This window comes from Cervus canadensis, chromosome 5, assembly GCF_019320065.1.
Source record: "Cervus canadensis isolate Bull #8, Minnesota chromosome 5, ASM1932006v1, whole genome shotgun sequence".
NCBI classification, from domain to species: domain Eukaryota; kingdom Metazoa; phylum Chordata; class Mammalia; order Artiodactyla; family Cervidae; genus Cervus; species Cervus canadensis.
In genome coordinates, this window is record NC_057390.1 from 20274926 (window position 1) to 20295458 (window position 20533).

The following is a 20533-nucleotide window of genomic DNA, read 5'->3' on the forward strand; positions in this document are numbered from 1 at the left end:
ATTTCAATTGCCAAGAGCCATGGTTCCCTGACTCACATGACCCTTCCAGTCTCTGGTATTTTCCTGCAAACAAGAATCCACTGAAAGGCTATTGTTCTTCTTGCTTTTGCTTTTCCTAGGAACTGCCATTCTGTGTAAGGCCCAGGAGCTGGAAAGCACAATCAGATAAAGGTAGAGAGGAAAGAGAGATTAATGGGAACAAAAGAGGGGCAAGAGAGGCTATTGATGCAAATCATTATTTAAACAGAAAATGATTGTTCTTATTACCTGTTGCCTTTATTGTAATGACCTACACATTTATAAGGCTTCCTCCATTTATAAGGTTCTAAAGCAGAAAGTGTGTGTGTGTGTGTACAAGTGTGTATATGTGTGCCTCTCGATCTGTCTGTGTCTATATTTAATCCTCTGCAGCACTGGAATCGAACACATCAACAACTAACTTATAGAAGGAGGGAATGTGTGACCCATTTTCCCAGAAATGCCTTCTCCTCAGGCTCTCCTTAGGTCTGACGGTCTCATCATAAGAGTCTCTACCTCTTAGAGACCAGTCCCTTTTACCAGGTTAACCATTAACCAGGTCCTTCTCACTGTCGAAAGAGCAGAGCAGAGCAGAATACCATGGGAAGGGCCCCTTGACGAATTAAATGGGGGGAGAAAGCTGACCCATGGAATGCGGTTATTTGTGTGATGGGAACATGCTCCTGGGATGTAGACCGTGACTCTGGCCCCTGTAGGAAGATAAAGGATCACCCCAAGGGAGGATCTCAGATGGCAAGTGTGTTGCTCACACCATCATCTACCAAGACCGGTTTGACCTGGGTCTGGTTTCACAATGCAGCTTAGGCCACCGGGCAAAGCAAAACTAAGGGGCTCCTTTGTGAGTCAAGCTGATGACCCTGGTCTCATTCCTCTAGTCTCCATCGAAATTGGGCTAAACTACTAGGGACCTATGTGGAGCCCAAAACAGCCCAGCCAAGAGGATACTGGTGTATTTTTTGCCCATATGTCTCTTTCTTACCTGGAAAATGCCATGGACAGAGGAGCCTAGAAGGCTACAGTCCATGGGGTCACAAAAGAGACACAGCTGAATGACTAAACAACAACAGCTGTTTATATTTACCACCCGATCATTGTTTTATTCAGTCACTCAACATTAAAATATTTATCCCTGCCTTGTTACAAAAGAGAGTGAAGGTAAAACTGATTTATACAAAAGGTGACATTTTTAAGCTAATTCACAGCTATCATCCATGGCATTCTATAATTCAACAAGTAATTATTAAATGCCAACTCTAATAGTAGCGAGCCAACATCAGTGAAAATATAAAGATGGGCCCACCCAAATGTGCCTTGTAGTCTAAGTGCAACTGTGGACATGTAAACAGAAAATTACAAGACAACTGCATGTCGGCTCTTTTGTAATTCTAGTGATTAAGGCTAAATAGTCTCTCTTGCTATCAGTCAGTCCTTAACTATTATAAAAATTAATGTTCATAGCTGTTTATGGACTTCTCTGGCAGCTCAGTGGTAAAGAATCTGCCTGCCAACGCAGGAGAGATTCATGGGCCAGGAAGATCCCCTGGAAAAAAGAAATGACGACCCACTCCAGTATTATTGCCTGGGAAATCCCATGGACAGAGGAGCCTGGAGGGTTATAGTCCATGGGGTCATGAAAGTCAGATACAACTGAGCAACTAAGTAAGAACAACAGCTGTTTATATTTTATGTACTCTAATGACACCCGATGCAAAGAACTGACTCATTTGAAAAGACCCGGATGCTAGGAAAGGTTGAAGGCAGGAGGAGAAGGGGCCGACAGAGGATGAGATGATTGGATGGCATCACCGATTCAATGGACATGAGTTTGAGCAAGCTCTGGGAGTTGGTGATGGACAGAGAAGTCGGGCGTGCTGCAGTCCATGGGGTCGCAGAGTCAGACGCAACTGAGCGACTGAACTGAACTGAACTCTGACCCCGTCTCCCACTTTTAGCCTTTGCTGCCTAACAGCCTACCGGTCACACCCAGGCAGGAGCCATTGGCACAGAGTTCTCCCCTTATAAACAGAAGAACTTACAAACAAAAATAGCAATGAGAATGAATGCTAAAGACAGTTTTAAAGCAACTTGCAAGCTACAAGTATGCACTAAAGCAGCTAAATTTGCAGAGGCTCCACTCAGGGTCTAGTTCTATTTAGCTCAGATGAAGAAATAGCAGCTGGACCACCGACTGCCACAATTAAGTGAAAAACCAAGACCCGGCAGCCAGTCTTCACCTCCCCAGTCAATGGTTCAGGGTCATGGCCAGTATCTGTACCTTGAGCTTTAAACATTTCCTGAATGTGTTTTACTCGGCTCTCTCATTTTACCTCCTAAAGATGTCACAGTCTGCAGATGGGGAGAGAACAAGCCAAAGAAAGGTAGATGACTTCCCTCTGGTCTTTCACGATGTTGTTGTCTGGGATGTAAATGGAATCCTAGGATCCAGGTTTCCCAGCACCTGGTTTTGACAGCAAAGAGAGCACTTGCCGCACCTTTTGAGAACAGAGGTACTTAAGGAGCCTGGTAATTTATGAGAAAGCTCTGGCCGGTCAAGAGTTACTATTGTTAGACATTTTAGCTTGAAGTGAAGAAAGGTCTCTGGTCTGGGTTGAGGGTCAATCTACTTTTTAATGCTGTGGAATGATCTAGCACAGTAGTTCTCAAAGTGTGGTCCCAGGACCACCAGCATCAGTGTGACCTGGGGATTTATTAGAAGTACAAATCCCCCAGACTCACCCAAAACCAACTGGGTCAGACCCTCTGGGAGAGGAGCCCACAGTCTGTGTTTCAACAAGCTTTGTGGGGGGGGCGGTGGGATTCTGATGCAGGCTCGAATTTAGGGACATGTGCTCTAGAGCAGTGTCCCCACATTTGATCCTGGGACCCTTGGCCTCAGGATCTGCAAAAGGAAATTCTGGAATAGGTGATCTGGAGGTGCAAGAAAATGAGAGAACCAAGGTTTACTCCTTCAGTCCAGCATTTCCCAAAGAGCCTGACCTTAAGTATTACTGGGGACCTCAAAATAACAGCCAATGTCCTGTCCCCTATCCAGGGAATTCAGAATCAGAGTGGGAGAGAAGAGTTGAAATAGCCAGGCTCAGATTTGGACGTCCCTTGGATAAGTGTGGCTCACTTATCCAACCTCAAGAGGATTACTGCTCTGGGCTCCTGCAACCATTGGCTTAGTCATAGTATCCACCTCAGCCCAATACCATCAGCATCTGAAGGGGGCTGTGATGCCAGTCCTCCATTCAGAAAACAAATACTATTCAAAACCTATTGTTTTTTTTTTTTTTTAGCCTGAGAAAGAGCCCCAAAAAATTAAATATAAATTTCTGGGTTAATTATGGATGGATCAGGCAAAAAGCAGCATACAGAGACCCCTGAAGACAAAGCATTCAGGCAGGATAGAGAAAAGACTGTCAACAAAGAGGGAGACTAAATGGGAGAGAAGGGCAGGAAGGCAAAGGGGGAGGGGCAGAGAGGTGAGATTTCATGGAAAACGAATACAAGATGATTCTGGTCCTTTAAACCCCTGCTGGCTCAGAGGTAAAGCATCTGCCTGCAATGTGGGAGACCTGGGTTTGATCCCTAGGTCGGGAAGATCCCCTGGAGAAGGAAATGGCAACCCACTCCAGTACTCTTGCCTGGAAAATCCCATGGACAGAGAAGTCTGGTAGGCTACAGTCCATGGGGTCACAAAGAGTCGGACACGACTAAGTGACTTCACTTTCCCTTTCAAACCCCAACTGCCGGGATCTAATGCCTGATGGCGTGAAGTGGAGCTGATGTAGTAATAGAAATAAAGTGCACAATAAATGTAATGCGCTTGAATCACCCCGAAACCATCCCCATTTGCCCCACCTTGGTCCGTGGAAAAATTGTCTTCCTTGAAACCAGTCCCTAGTGCTAAAAAGGATGAGGACCACTGCTTTAGATTCATGGTAGGGAGCCCAGCTTGGTGCTTAAACACCTGGGCTTTTGAGGCTGTTTAGTTTAAGCACCAGTTCTGTCTCTTTACAACAAGCAGTTGACAATCTTTTTGACCCTCAGTTTCCCCATTGATAAATAGACTAATAATAGTGTCTCCCTTGAAGACACTTGTTCTGAGTAGCAAATGCGATGAGGTGGCTGGTATTTATCAAGCTTCATCAACTGGTGTGGCCACACTGTAGTAAGAAGCACTCAGCCAACGTGAACCATTACGATTCTAACACCTCCAATTGTTGCTGGCCAAAATCTTGGCCTTCTCTGCCCACCAAAGCTGAATAAAAATATGGAGACAGAGTTTGGAGAAAACAGAAAGGTGGCTTTTATTCTCAGTCAGCGGAGAGGGGACCACAGTAGGCTTCCTCAAGGGCTAAGTATAATCGGGGCTGGAGGGAAACAAAAAAATAGTATCACTAAATATGCATTGGATTATCAGATTGTCTTTGTATGGCATACTTAATTACAGGACTGGTTCCAATCACCAAACACAGTATTCAGAAATTGCTTACGAGCATCATGATCATCTCACAATTTTGTTTTCAATTTATGAAGAACTTTGGTATCCAGCATCTAGTGAAATTGTTGCAGGAAGGGGGACCCCTTACAGGGCCCAAAACCGGGCTCTTGTGTAACACTCAGAAATGAATTGTCCAAGGAGACACATGTGCTGACAAAGCAAGAGATTTTACTGGGAAAGGGCACCCGGGTGGAGAGCAGGAGGTAAGGGAACCCAGGAGAACTGCTCTGCCACGTGGCTCACAGTCTCGGGTTTTATGGTGATGGGATTAGTTTCCGGGTGGTCTTTGGCCAATCATTCTAATTCAGAGTCTTTCCTGGGGGCACACGCATTGCTCAGCCAACATGGATGCTAGCGAGAGGGATTCTGGAAAGTGGACAGACACGCGGTGTCTCCTTTCGACCTTTCCCGAACTCTTCCGGTTGGTGGTGGCTTATTAGTTCCGTATTCCTTATCAGGATCTCCTGTCATAAAACAACTCATGCAAATGGTTACTATGGTGCCTGGCCAGGGTGGGCGGTTTCAGTCAGTGTGCTTCCCCTAACAAAATCACCTGAATGACCCACTGGCCCAAAAGTATCTCCCACTTCATGAGAAAGTTCCAGCATCAGAATCACCAAGTCAGGGATGGTGTGTCTGGATCTAAACAGGGAACTCAACAGGGAACCTGGAGTACCTTCTGGTCTTCTCTCATTCAGCTTGGAAACATTCATTAAATTAGTTTTTTAACACTCCGGCGCTGAGACAGTGAGATGCAATGAAGTTCTACGTGTAGGACCACAGCTAAAACCAGCCCCAGGGGACAGTGAGACAGGAGCAGGGGGCAGCCTGAAGATGTGAGTATAAGGATGGCTTCTCAAGAGCAAAGGAGGAAAGGAGACCCTGAAATAAGGTTACAGGGAGCTCTTGGGTACCTGTTTGGACGTACCTCCATCTTGATTATCAAACAGTTGCAAGATGCAAAGGAGAGGAGGAAAGGTGAGAGGAAAAACAGTCCCTGACTACTCCAGAGGGAAATCAAAGAAACATTAATGACTTGGCTCCTGACCAGCTGTGTGTGCCCTCTTTAATTCACAATAGCCTCACCTCCCCCACGTGCACTGTCCCAGTTCTCATCCAGAACCCAGGAAGGCATGCTTTCTGTATAGGCCATTCCACAAGGAGGCTGGGTCACTTAATTCTGGAAGGATGTAGTACAGGCCCGTGGAGGGAGAAGACAGTTCAACCTCAGACAGAAATATGTGCCCTGACATTTGAGATGTCTTTGGCTAATTCCCTTGGAGACTGGTGTCAGGTAACTGAGGACAAGATTGTACACAGGCGCTTGTGTCCACTCCTGTTCTGTGAACTGTGTCCAGCATGCTCTCTCCCAGGGGCAGACTCCTCAGGCCTAGAAACCATTCTTGGTATAGAAACCGTGCCAGGAAACAAATATTTCTGTTGTTTGCAGGCTCAAAGGAGGCTGCTGGGTGAGCCAGTGCCTCAGGGATAGCAATCCACTCAAAGGGCAGGGGGCTGATTAAAGTTTCAGAAAACAGGATGGATTAGGTTAGGGAACTCAAAACACAGAAGGCTGAGGGCTTCTGAACATACCAAAGAAAACCTTTTGTAGCACCTGCCCATGAGTTTTGCCTGGTTATTTAGTTAGCATCACAACCAGGTGAGGGCTTCCCTGGTGGCTCAGATGGTTGAGAATCTGCCTTGAATGCAGGAGACCCGCGTTCAATCCCTGGGTGGGGAAGATCCCCTGGAGAAGAGAATGGCAACCCACTCCAGTATTCTTGCCTGAGAAATCCCATAAACAGAGGAGCCTGGCAGGCTACAGGCCATGGCGTCACAAAGAGTCAGACGTGAGCAACTAACACACACATACAACCAAGAGGTGCAAAAAGAGGCTCAGAGCTAGAACACTTGCTTGAGGTCATTCAGCTAGTAGTGACAGAGCCAGGGGTCCATCTGACTTGAGATCCACGCTCTGTCCATCCCATCATGTGGCTCTCCAAGAAGAACACATTAGGGTCTGCAATTAATGGAATAAAGGTGGCACTAAGGGATTCTCTGTTTCTTCACCATGAGAGTATTAGGTTACATATAAGTAGGATTGGTTACAACAGAAATGGATTATCTCAGGAAGTTAAAGAAATCCCTTTGGAATTATTGCCCTGTCCTGAATTAGGAAAACACATGCTGAAGGGCACCAATCGCAATTGAGAGGGAGTGCAGAGGAAACGGAATGTATGTGGGGTCTGAAAGTGGTCCCAGAGAGTCAAGGAGGACAGTGAACTGCAGAAACCTCCCACCCCTACCCAACAGACACACACACACAATCAAAAAGATTAGCTGAAAATTTGAGGGCCTTTTTTCAGGCTAAGTCTCAAAGGACTGAGGCTGGGCTGTCAGACAAGTGGTGAGGTGGCTGTTTTAGGCTGTTAGACTTGTCCGCCCCACCTCCCTGACCCCCAGCCCCAACATATGCCATTGCTTAAGGAAGAGGAGGAGGCAAGTTTGTGCTCAGAGTCATTCAAAGCAGAAGTCAACCTGAGCCTGGGCAGTTGCCCTGCCAGGCAGCTGTTGTGTGCCCACCCGTCGCGGGCTGGCTGGGTCCTGGGGTAGACCCAGGGTCCCACACCATGGGTGCCAGCAAAGAATGGAATGATAAGGAGAAAAATCAAATGCAAACCGTGACAGCCCGTTTTCCTGCAGGCTTCAGCAGCTGCAAGCAGTTTCGCCACCAGAAACGAGCTCCTTGGGGAGGGGTTCTGTGTGTAACTGGATCCTCTGAAAGGCTGCCAGTCCCTGGAGACTGAAGACAGCTCACCCCCTGTCAGGAGCAGAGAGCTGTGTGCCCAGACACAGTGCACAGTGTTAGAGGTTCAGGGCAGACCCTCTGACCAGCCCTGCCTACCTGGTGCCCCAAATGTCCTGAAGGGCTCCCATTCCCCTCTCCTCACACGTAATCTTTGCCTGCACATGCCTGTTTTTAATCCTTGTCTGAACTGTATTCATCCTTCAAGAACTAACTAAAAGACACATCCTCTTTGAAGCCTCCAGGGCCAGCCCTGCCTAGGAAGACCTCTCCCTCCATTTTCACTGTCTGTCTAAACCACTCATTCAACTTTTACCACGGCCCCTACTCACACTGAGGTTCACTGACTCGACTTTAAATATCTTTGTCTAGATGACTTCGCTTCTAAAATTTCCCCCAGCACATAGCATAGTTCAGGGTGCACAGTAAACATTCAAATACTTGTTTGGTTCCTAAGTATTAATATACATTAACCATGGACAAACTTCTTCCAAAAAAATTATTGGGCTTCAGTTCAGTTTAGTTCAGTTGCTCAGTCGTGTCCAACTCTTTGTGATCCCATGAACCACAGTACGCCAGGACTCCTTGTCCATCACCAACTCCCAGAGTTTACCCAAACCCATGTCCATTGAGTCGGTGATGCCATCCAACCATCTCATCCTCTGTCGTCCCCTTCTCTTCTTGCCCTCAATCTTTCCCAGCATCAGGGTCTTTTCAAATGAGTCAGCTCTTCACATCAGGTGGCCAAAGTATTGGAGTTTCAGCTTCAACATCAGTCCTTCCAATGAACACCCAAGACTGATCTCCTTTAGGATGGACTGGTTGGATCTCCTTGCTGTCCAAGGGACTCTCAAGAGTCTTCTCCAACATCACAGTTCAAAAGCATCAATTCTTCTGCGCTCAGCTTTCTTTATAGTCCAACTCTCACATCCATACACGACTAATGGAAAAACCATAGCCTTGACTAGATGGGCCTTTGTTGACAAATTAATGTCTCTGCTTTTTATATGCTGTCTAGGTTGGTCATAGCTTTCCTTCCAAAGAGTAAGCGTCTTTTAATTTCATGGCTGCAATGACCATCTGCAGTGATTTTGGAGCTCAGAAAAATAAAGTCAGCCACGGTTTCCACTGTTGCAACATCTATTTGCCATGCAGTGATGGGACCAGATGCCATGATCTTAGTTTTCTGAATGTTGAGCTTTAAGCCAGCTTTTTCACTGTCCTCTTTCACTTTCATCAAGAGGCTCTTTAGTTCTTCTTCACTTTCTGCCATAAGAGAGGTGTCATCTGCATATCTGAGGTTATTGATATTTCTCCCGGCAATCTTGATTCCAGCTTGTGCTTCCTCCAGCCCAGTATTTCTCATGATGTACTCTGCATATAAGTTAAATAAGCAGGGCGACATATACAGCCTTGACGTACTCCTTTCCCTATTTGGAACAAGTCTGTTGTTCCATGTCCAGTTCTAACTGTTGCTTCCTGACCTGCATACAGATTTCTCAAGAGGCAGATCAGGTGGTCTGGTATTCCCATCTCTTGAAGAATTTTCCACAGTTTATTGTGATCCACACAGTCAAAGGCTTTGGCATAGTCACTAAAGCAGAAATAGATGTTTTTCTGGAACTCTCTTTCTTGTTTGATGATCCAGCAGATGTTGGCAATTTGATCTCTGGTTCCTCTGCCTTTTCTAAAATCAGCTTGAACATCTGGAAGTTCACAGTTCACGTATTGCTGAAGCCTGGCTTGGAGAATTTTAAGCATCACTTTACTAGCGTGTGAGATGAGTGCAATTGTGCCGTAGTTTGAGCATTCTTTGGCATTGCCTTTCTTTGGTATTGGAGGGAAAACTGACCTTTTCCCAGTCCTGTGGCCACTGCTGAGTTTCCCAAATTTGCTGGCATATTGAGTGCAGCACTTTCACAACATCATCTTTCAGGATTTGAAATAGCTCAGCTGGAATTCCATCACCTCCACTAGCTTTGTTTGTAGTGATGCTTCCTAAGGCCCACTTGATTCACATTCCAGGACTGCATTATTGGGCTTGCATTATATCTTTCAGAAATAAATATCCTAGCCTTATGAGGTATATAACATAGAAAGAAGTTCCTGCAAATATAGGAGAATAGAATAGGGCATATCTATTCATATAGAGAAAAAATAGAGAATATTTTGAATCTTACCATCCAGAATCAACCACTGTCAAAGCATAAGATGTATCGTTCCAAATATATATATACATATATATTTATAATAACCCTATTGAGATATAATTTACATACAAGTGGACACCCATAAGTGTGAGGCTGTCACGGCTAATGCCATGATAGGCAGCCTAGATTAGGAGTAGGCCTGGTTTCCTGGAGTAACATAATTATCAGGCCACCTGGAGCCAGCCAATCAACATGTGCCTAGCAAGAAAAAGGGAACCTATCAGGGGAAAGCTGAAAGCCCACAAGGATTGGGCCAACAAAAATTGCCTTGCAACTGTGTAACCAATCCGCTTGCACCAACTACCTGATTATACCCAATAAATACCCAAGAGAACTGGGGTCCGGGGCCTTTTCGTCCTCACACCCTTGGTGAGGGCGGGAGGCCCTGGCTCGAGTCAGTAATAAATTCCCCTATTGCAAGTTGCATTGTCTCGAGGAGTCTTCTTTCCCGATCGGGGATTCGGACTACGGGCAGAACAATAAGGAAAAAGATAAAATTGGATCTATTTCTTACACTAAACACCAGGATAATTCTAAATGGGTCAAAGGGATAAATGTAAAAATGAAGCCATACAAATAACAGAGAAAAATGGGTGAAATATTTTATATCCTAGTGAGGCAAAATCCAAAACTAATAAGAGAAAACAATAATAAATTTGGCTCCATGGCAATCTCTTTAAAGTCCTAACTAAAATCAAAAGGCAAATGAAAATATGGGAGAGATAACTGCAAATTCTATCATAGACAAAAGGCTAATATCCTTAACAATTAAAGAATTTGAAGAAGAAAAAGCCCAATAACTTGATTTTTTAAAATGAGATATAAAAAAATAAATAAAATGAGATATAAACAGGCATTGCACAGAAAAAGAAAAGCAAACAAAACCAATGAACTGTTGCTCATCACAAGAGAACTGCAAATTTAAGCTACCCTGAGATATCACTTCTTATATTTCAGATAAATAAAAATCCAAAAGTGTGACAATATACTCTATTAGTAAGGTTCCAAGGAAACACTCTGCTACATTGCTGATGGGAACTGAAAATAGAACAATCTTTACAGAGAACAATTTTGTCATGTCTAGCAACACTGCACGTGCCTTTTCCCTTTGACCCAACAATCACAGTTTCAGAAGTCTACCCCAAACCTAACAACCAAAATTGCAAAATGACATACACTCTGCAGCATTATCTGCTGTTCCCAAGACTGGGAACAACTCAAGTGTCCATCAGTATTGGACTGGTTGGAAAATTCTGGAACCCACACACAGTGGAATGTTATGCTGTTATAAAAAAAGGAACAAGGATGGCCTCCAGAAATACAAGGTGAGAAGAAGCGAGGAGGAATACAAACATGCACACATATTAAAAACAATGGGAGGATAAAGCCAAAACTAACTTTAAAAAACCAAAAACATCTCCAAGGCAAGGAAGAGATTGACTCTTGGATGTAGAAGAAAGCAGTCATGGAAGCTATACTTGTCTGTTCATATCTTTTTATAATTTTGACTTTCAACCATGTAGATATCTTGCAGCATTGTAAAATGAAATCACATTTAGAAAAGGCAACTCCCATCAATCAAAAACAAACTGGAACAAATGAAACTAATAGTATATCAAACTGATTTCATAATCACATATGGAAGAATTATCTCAAGTGACTTTAAAACACGGTATTTTGACTGAACACCCCTAGTGGAATAGCGCCTAGAGACACAGAGAGCCACAAAAACATCTTAAACTGATTTTCTCAGTCTTCCATGTTATTGCACAGGATAAATGACCCAATTTCACCAACAAATAATATGTTTAAAAACTGAAAGGAAGGCATTATTTTACAGATTAGAAAAGACTTGAGACCTAAAACTAAACACACCTATGAAAGGAGAGTTTTGAAATAAAGAAAACAGAAATAGTCTGAAAAAATTAGACTCTAATATTAGATGACATTAAGGGATTATTTTAACTTTATTGAATGTGATAATGGTATTATGGCAATTTTTTAAAATCCTTTCTTAGAGTTTTTTCCCCATATGTCTATGTCTTTTTGCTTGTGTGTATGTGTGTTTTAATTTATTCTGATTTTTTTTTCAAGTTTGGCTATAAGTGAGGTTCCCAGGCATCTGAACAACAGAGCTAAGAGGTGATTTTGGGAGCCCCGGGGTGACGTTCCAGGGCCCTGTGACACCAAGTCCTACATCAAACACCTAAGTCAATGGTGAATTTTTCAGAAGGTACAAGTGAGAAAATGGAATCTTAAAAGGAATGACTTTATAACACATATCCTATTGGATCAAGTTGGTTGAAGTGGAAAAACTTTTTCCACAGGTAAAAACCAAACCATCCATCAAAAAGATACCAGCACCCCCATGTTCCTAGCAGCTCAATTTACAATAGCCAAGATATGGATGCAACCCAAGTGCCCATCAACAGACGATGGATAAAGAAACTGTGGTACACACACACACACACACACACACACACACACACCAGAATATTAGTCATAAATAAATGAATTTCTCCCATTTGTAGCAACATGAGCCTAGAGAATATTATGCTTAGTGAAATAAGTCAAAGAGAAATATCACTTATATATGGAATCTAAAAAATAATACAAATGAGTGTATATGCAAAATAGCAACAGACTCACAGATACAGAAAACAACTAATGGTTACCAAGAAGGAGAAAGAAGGGGAGAGGAGAAACAAATTAGGGCTATGGGATTAAGAGGGACAAACTACTATATATAAAACAAATAAGTGACAAGGATATATATTATATAGCACAGGGAGTTATAGCCATTATCTTCTAAAAACTTTTAATGGCATATAATCTGTGAAAATACTGAATCAGTATGCTGAATATCTGAAGCTAATATAATACTTTAAATTAACTATATTTCTTTTAAAATTTTAAAAATCAAACTATCCAAGGCCATGAGCACAGGCTTTAGAGCCAGACTGCCAGTTCAAATTTCAGCTCTGCCACCTCCTAACTGTGGGGCCTTGGACCAGTTTCTCAGCCTCCCTGTGCCTCAGTTTCCCTATCTTCAAAGGAGAGTGATAATAATACTTCCCAGGGCTTTTGTGAGTAAATGCATGTAAGTTAAATATAGGTAAAGTATTAAGAGCAGTGACTGGCACCTATGAAGCACAATATGTCAGTAAATTATTTTTATTTGTTTATTTGTAATAAAATTATTATTTTTATTTGTTTAGCTTTATTATTTATTATTATTATTTTGGCCACACCTCGTGTCTACACCAGCTAATGGGACTTTAGTTCCACAACCAAGGATCAAACCAGGGTCCTCAGCAGTGAGAGAGTTAGAATCCTAACCACTGAACCACTAGGGAATTTCCTTAAGCATTTAAACATTAAACATTAAAATGTTTTAAATACATTTATCAGTCATATATATTGCTCCTTTTAGTTTTCAAAGGAGATAAAGTTTATTGAAATTCCTCAATAAACTGTCTATAATTTTTGCTGCACCTTTAAATAGAGAACTTATTAGTCAGGATACATAACCCAGTAGATCCTGACATCCTCCCCCCAGCTCTGCTCTTGCAATGATGCGCCCTCTTCCGGCTGATTCAGGGATGGCGACCCCTGGGGTCTGAGGCGTTGAAACAGACAGTGAAAAAGCAGTGAAAAGGCAACGGATGGAATGAAAGAACGTGTTTGCGAATCACACACTTGGTATATATAATATACTTGGGGCTTCCCTGGTGGCTCAGCTGGTAAAGAACTCGCCTGCCAATGCAGAAGACACAAGAGATGTGGGTTCGATCCCTGGGTCTGGAAGATCCTCTGAAGAAGGAAATGGCAACCTACTCCAGTATTGTTGCCTGGAAAATTCCATGGGAAGAGGAGCTTGGTGGGCTACAGTCCACGGGGTCACAAAGAGCTGGACTCAACTGAGCGTGCATGCACATCATACTTCCTAAGGGATCACTATCCAGAACATATAAAGAACTTCTACAACTCAATAACCATAGCAACTACAACAACCTAATTTTAAAGTGGGCAATGGATTTGACTAGACATTTCTCCGAAGAAGATATATGAATGACCAACAAGCATATGAAAAAAGGCTCACCATCATTATTTATCAGGGAAAACCAAGTCAGAATCACAGTAAGATAATACCTTACACCAACGAGGATGGCTACTGCCAAAAAAAAAACTCCAGAAAATAACAATTGTTGGCCAGGATATGGAAAAATAAGAACTCTTGTGCACTGCTCGTAGGAAAAATAGTGTAGCCACTGTGTAAAACAGTATGGTAGCTCCTCCCAAAATTAAAAATTGAATTACTATATGATCCATGTAAGGGACTGAATGTTTGTTTCCCTCTAATTTTCATATGTTGAAATCCTAACCCCTACTATGATGCCATTTGGAGCCAGGGTCCCTGAGAAGTGAGGTGATTAGGCTCCTCCATCCATGGGATTCTCCAGGCAAGAATACTGGAGTGGGTTGCCATTTCCTTCTTCAGGGGATCTTCCCGACCCAGGGATCGAACCCGGGTATCCCGCATTGCAGGCAGATGCTTTAACCTCTGAGCCACCAAGGAAGCCCATGATCAGATTAGTGCCCTTATAAAGAAGACACCACAGAGCTTCCTCACCCATTTCACCATGTGAGAACACAGCAAAAAGACTGCCATCTATGAACCAAAATCAGATCCCAGCAGACACCTAATTTGTCCTGATCTTGCACTTTCCAGCCTCCAGAACCCTGAGAAATAAATTTCCCTTGTTCGTAAGCCACCCAGTATAAGATCTTCTGTTATAACAGCCCAAACAAACTAAGACAAGCCAGCAATCCCATGTCTGGGAATAGAGCCAAAAGAATCCAAAGCAGGATCTTGAAGAGATATTTGCATCCTCATGTTCATAATAGCACTATTCACAATAGCCAAGAAGTGGAAGCTACCCAAGTATCCATCAACAGGTGACTGGATAATTAAAATGTATATATATGTATAATGGAATATTATTTAGCCTCAAAAAGAAGGAAACCCTGGCACATGCTGCAATATAAAGGAATAGGAAGGACATTATGCTAAGTGACATAAACCAGTCACAAAAAGTCAAATGCACTTATGTGAGACATCTAGAGAAGTCAAATTCATAGAAACAGAAAGTACAATGATAGTTCTGAGGGGGCTGGGGAAGTTGTTTAATGGGCACAGAGTTTGAGTTTTGCAAAATTAAAAAGTTCTGGAGAGTGGTTGCGCAACAGTGTGAATATACTTAGTGCTGTACACTTAGAAATGTTTAAGATAATAAATCTTGTGTCTTTTTCCACAATTTTTAAAAAGAGAGACAAACCAGGTGCAAAAATAATTCTAAAGAGTTTACTGAATAATGTCAACTAGTTGGAAAATAAAAACATGATTTTTGGTCCTATAATTACTCTCTAACTAGTCCAAATTGGTCCATCCCTCTTTTCCTAAATAGTGGGTCCCTTAATCACTTTGTTGCCATATTCTATAGCTTTCCAGTCACCTTTGATCATTTCAGATTTAAGACTGAGTCTGTAACTAGCGGGACCCTATAGGGCCTATCCTCCTGGTCAAATGCATCTAAGTATGTGATTCACTGCAGCAGTTCAAAATACTTTTTCTGAGGAACAGAGCAGGAGGAATCAGGCTCCCTGACTTCAGACTATACTACAAAGCTTGATTACTTCAGTAATCAAAACAATATGGTACAGACACCAAAACAAAAACGTAGATCAATGGAACAGGATTCAGTTCAGTTCAGTTCAGTCACTCAGTCGTGTCCAACTCTTTGAAACCCCATGAACCACAGCACTCCAGGCCTCCCTGTCCATCACCAACTCCCAGAATTCACCCAAACTATAGAAAGCCCAGAGATAAACCCACACACCTATGGCCACCTGATCTATGACAAAGGAGGCAAGAATACACAGTGAAGAAAAGACAGTCTCTTCAGTAAGTGGTGCCGGGAAAACTGGACAACTACATATGGAAGAATGAAAGTGGAACATTCCCTAACACCACCCACAACAATAAATCCAAAATGGATTAAAGACCCAAATGTAAGGGTGGATACTATAAAACTCATAGAGGAAAATATAGGTAGAACACTCTTGGACATAAGTCACAGCAAGATCTTTTTCAATCCACTGTCTACAATAATGAAAATAAAAAAAAATAAATGGAGCCTAATTAAACTTAAAAGCTTTTCCACAGCAAAGGAAACCATAAACAAGACAAAGAGACAACCCATAGAATGAGAGCAAATATTTGCAAATGAAGCAACAGACGAGGAATTAATTTCCAATATACAAATAGCTCATGCAGCTCAATAACCAAAAAACACACAACCCAATTTCTTAAAATGGGTGGAAGACCGTTCTAAATAGACATTTCTTCAAAGAAGACATACAGATGACCAACAAATGTGAAAAGATGTTCAACGTCACTATCAGGGAAATGCAAATCAAAACTACAATGAGTTATCACCTCACACAGGTTAGAATGACTATCACCAAAAGTTCTACAAACAGTAAACGTGGAGAAAAGGGAACCCTCCTATACGGTTGGTGGAAATACAAATTGGTACAGCCACTATGAAGAACAATATGGAGGTTCCTCAAAAATCTTAAAATAGAGCTACCAACATAGACAACATATTGAAAAGCAAAGACATCACTTTGCCTACAAAGGTCTGTATAGTCAAAGCTATGGTTTTTCCAATAGTCACATATGGATGTAAGAGTTGGACCATGAAGAAGGCTGAGTGCTGAAAAATAGATGCTTTCCAATTGTGGTCTTGGAGAAGACTCTTGAGAGTCCCTTGGATGGCAAGGAGATCAAACCAGTCAATCCTAAAGGAAATCAACCCTGAATACTCATTGGAAGGATTGATGCTGAAGCTTCAATACTTTGGCCACTATGCAAAGAGCTTACTCATTGGAAAAGACAATGATGCTGGGAAAGATTGAGGGGAGGAGGGGGAGGGGGTGACAGAGGATGAGATGGTTGGACAGCAACACCAACTCAATGGACATGAATTTGTGCAAACTCAGGGAGATAGTGAAGGACAGGGAAGCCTGGCTTGCTGTAGTCCATGGGGTTGGAAAGGGCCAGACACAACTTAGTGACTGAACAACAACAACAAATGTAACCCAGCAAACCCACTCCTGGGTATATACCTGGGAAAAGCAAAACAAAATTTCCTAATTTGAAAAGATAAGTGCAGCCCAATGTTCACAGCAGCACTATTTACAACAGCCAAGACATGGGAGAAAGATCTTTGATTTTGTTTCCACTCAAATTGTAAAGAAGATTTAGACAGTTCTCTGCCAGGACTTCCAAGCCTCCAGAAATTATATTGTCACTACGTTCCAACTTTCAAAGTTTTTTAAGTTGGGCAGCCAGGCCAGTGAACTTAGTTCCACATTAGCCATACTTAGAAACTCTAGTTTTTTAAAAAGTGTCATTCAGGCCCTCAGTTTCCCCGTTGTTCTTTCACACAGTAGATATTACCAGAAACAGACAAAGCAAAACTAGATAAACCAGTGCTCAATGGCTTCCCAGGGCTACAGTTCCCTAGCACAAGGATGGAAGATTTCCTACCTATTGTTTCAGACAGGGCTACAGACGAGCCTCGGCCTTGGGATTTTTCCAAACACAACTCAGGTGGTGCCAGGTGACCAAAGGACTCCTCATCCCAGAAGGGAAAATCCAGTTACAGTGGTCACTCCACTCAAAACCAGGTGACCAAATCATATCTCTTTCCCCTTCAAAAGGAAAATCTCCAATCAATGCACCCCAGTACAGAAATACACCGCGGTGTCCTCACGCTCCAGGTTCTGCCACGACCCAGAGGTATCTCACAGATCAGACCAAACTAGACAGACACCAGAGTCCTGGTTCATCTTGAGCCTCATCCTCTTCTTCCTCATATCCTTCAGGCAGACCACCTTCGTCTTCACCGTCTTCATCCCCACCCTCACCATCCTCTTTCTCTTAGTCTGGTGCTTCTCCAAGATGGTGGCACCCTCATTGCGGTGCGATTCCCGGTGATTTGGTACCACAGGCAGGTTAGGAGTCTTGCCCCCGGGACGTGGTGAGGCCTACATGGACACTCAGGGGTTGATGGTGGTGCAAAAGGCTCAAGGTCTGTTCAAGGAGTTCTTCCCCAAGACATGTACAAAGACAGAGCTCCCAGAGCTCTTCCTTCACGACCCGGCGGAAAACTTTCCCCAGGACCATCTATGGCAGCTTGGACCCCAGGCCGACTCGTTTCATGGTGAACACCGGCTGGCACTGCTGGACCTCTTCTCTTCCAGCGAGCTGGCCACAGCATGATGGCACTAGTGGGAGGCGCCGAGCACCCCTGGGAGATTGGAGTGGTGGTTCCGAGGATCACCAGGCGATGGTCGCAGAGTGCATGCCTTTGCCCAGGGCTCGAGGCCCTGGCGGTTCATCACCTGCAGCTCTTCATTAATGGGAGGACCTGGGGCAACTTTGTAGTGCTGGACATCTCACATGGTAGCAGAAGTATCTCCTGGTCCTAGAGGCAGTGGGCGGCCTAGAGGCAGTGGGCGGCCCATTACGTGGGGGGCATGCTGCTGAGTTGGCTGGGCAGTTAGACTGAGCTGAGGAGCCTGATAGGCTACAGTCCATGGGGTCGCAAAGAGTCAGACACGGCTGAGCGGCTTCACTCACTCACTCACTCAAGAGCCTAAAAGGCAATAGTCTGGCAAAGCTCTTATACTAGGTACTCCAGGCCTATGATTTCTTTTCCTTTCCGAGTTGGTTGTTTTTTGGGTTTTTGTTTTTTGGTTTTTTTTGTTTTTTAGAATAATTTCTTTACAATATTGTGTTAGTGTCTACTGTACAAGGAAGTAAATTAACCATATGTATACATATATCTGACTCAGACCATAAAGAACCTGCCTGCAATGCAGGGAGCCGGGTTTGATCCCTGGGTTGGGAAGATGCACTGGAGAAGGGAATGGCTACCCACGCCAGTGTTCTTGCCTGGAGAATTCCGTGGACAGAGGAGCCTGGTGGGCTACAGTTCATGAGGGTCACAAAGAGTTAGACACGACTGAGTGACTCACACTCATACATATATCCCCCCTTCTTGGACCTCCCTCACACCACCCCCACATCCCACCCTTCCAGGTCGTCACAGAGCACCGAGCTAAGCTCCCTGTGCAATACAGCAGGTTCCCACTAGCTATCTATTTTACACGGTAGTGTGTATATATCAATGCCACTCTCCCAGTTCTTCCCATCCTCTCCTTCCACCTCTGTGCCCACCTGTCCGTTCTCTATGTCTGCATCTCTGTTCCTGCCCTGTGAATAGGTTCATCAGTACCATTTTTCTAGATTCCACATATATGTTGATATATGATATTTGTTTCTCTCTGACTCACTTCACTCTGTATGACAGACTCTAGGTCCATCCATAGCTCTATAAATGGCCCAATTTTGTTCCTTTTAGTGGCTGAGTAATATTCCATTGTATATATGTATCACATATTCTTTATCCATTTTTCTGTCAGTTAGGTTGCTTCCCTGTCCTGGCTATTGTATCTAGGCTCGTGATTTCTACTACCTGTTCCAGCCTTATGGACACTGGGTCTAACTAGGTGGATCTGATCAGTTGGGCAATATCATATCCGGATATGAGTTCATCCATAAGTTGACTGGAGAAGACATATTTGGAATCTATTTCTCTAATTACAACTGGAGCAAAACTGGAAAGTCCACTGGCAATGCTGTTTGGCTAAACAGAGATAAGACATCATCATTTGAGTTGTATCAATTCTTCGCAGACAGCAAGATGATTTGATAGAAAAGCTCCTGAAACTCTTCGTTTTTCTGCCCTTTCCAGAGATTGACCACATACATAATGCAGCTGCATGTCAAAGAGCCAGTGAAGTGGGGTCTTCCGAAACAACTTGCTGCAGAAGTAACAAAGCTTGTCCACCAACAAGAAGGGCTGAACTCTGCTAAAAGATGTACACAAGCCCTGTGTCATAGTAACACAGATGCACTAGAGGTCATGTCTGATCAAACTCTTTTTTAATTTTTAAAAGAAACTCCGTTTTCTGAGTTAGTTCTTGACCCTAGATTCTAGATACCTGCCGAAAAGCAAATGCCATTCTAGAGGCTCTTGGATGATAACTGGGCAGAATCAGTATGAATAAGAAAAAAATCCTGGGAGTGCTTTAGTTGTTGGACAATGTATTCTTGAAACTGGACTTTGGTTACTTAAAATAGAAAAAGAAATTTCTACGTTAAAAAATACCTTCAGCCATGATGAAAACTCCTTACGGTGGTTCAAAGAAACTTATCCACCACTCATTCTCAAGACACACGAACTTATTCTGTTGCTTACGCAAATCATAGAAGAGGCAGAAGGACAGGGAAATCTGTCCCAGAAAAGCCCCCATAGGGTGCTGCTCAGTAACATGAGGACAAGAAGGGGCTGGATTTGTAGGCAGCACTGTTTAACTACATCAGACATGCACAAAGCGGGGTCCTGGATATGAGGTTGGAACATGCCCAGCCACTATGCCCAGGACTCTTATTTCCTGTTGCCTTTGGCTCAGTCTGCTTTGAGGAGGAACAGAGACAGCTGTGTGGCCTTTCTCAGGACCAGAGGGTTAGCACAGGCAGATCAAGCTGAAAGCACTTAAGTTTGCTCATGCCGGTGAAGAACCATCAGCCTTGAAAACGGGATCCACTTAAGGCTTACCTTTTTCTTTGTCTCAGGGCATAAAATTAGCAAAATTTCTCCTGCAGCCAATCACGGCTTTCTGCAGGCTTCATGCAGAAGTGCCAGCTGTCCCTCCATGGTTCACTGTACCCCGCTCATTCTAACCTCAATGACACGGGCCAAAATGCACTGGCCATCTGTCCTGCCTGCTTTGAATTCCCATCACTGTACAGCCCGATCTTAGCAGAGGCAGGCC

General features: G+C 43.4%; 1 pseudogene; it reads left to right on the forward strand.

Annotated features, from left to right (window-relative positions):
- The first annotated feature begins 5394 nt into the window (after positions 1-5394).
- Positions 5395-19878, forward strand: LOC122441662 (annotated as a pseudogene).
- The last annotated feature ends 655 nt before the right edge of the window (positions 19879-20533 follow it).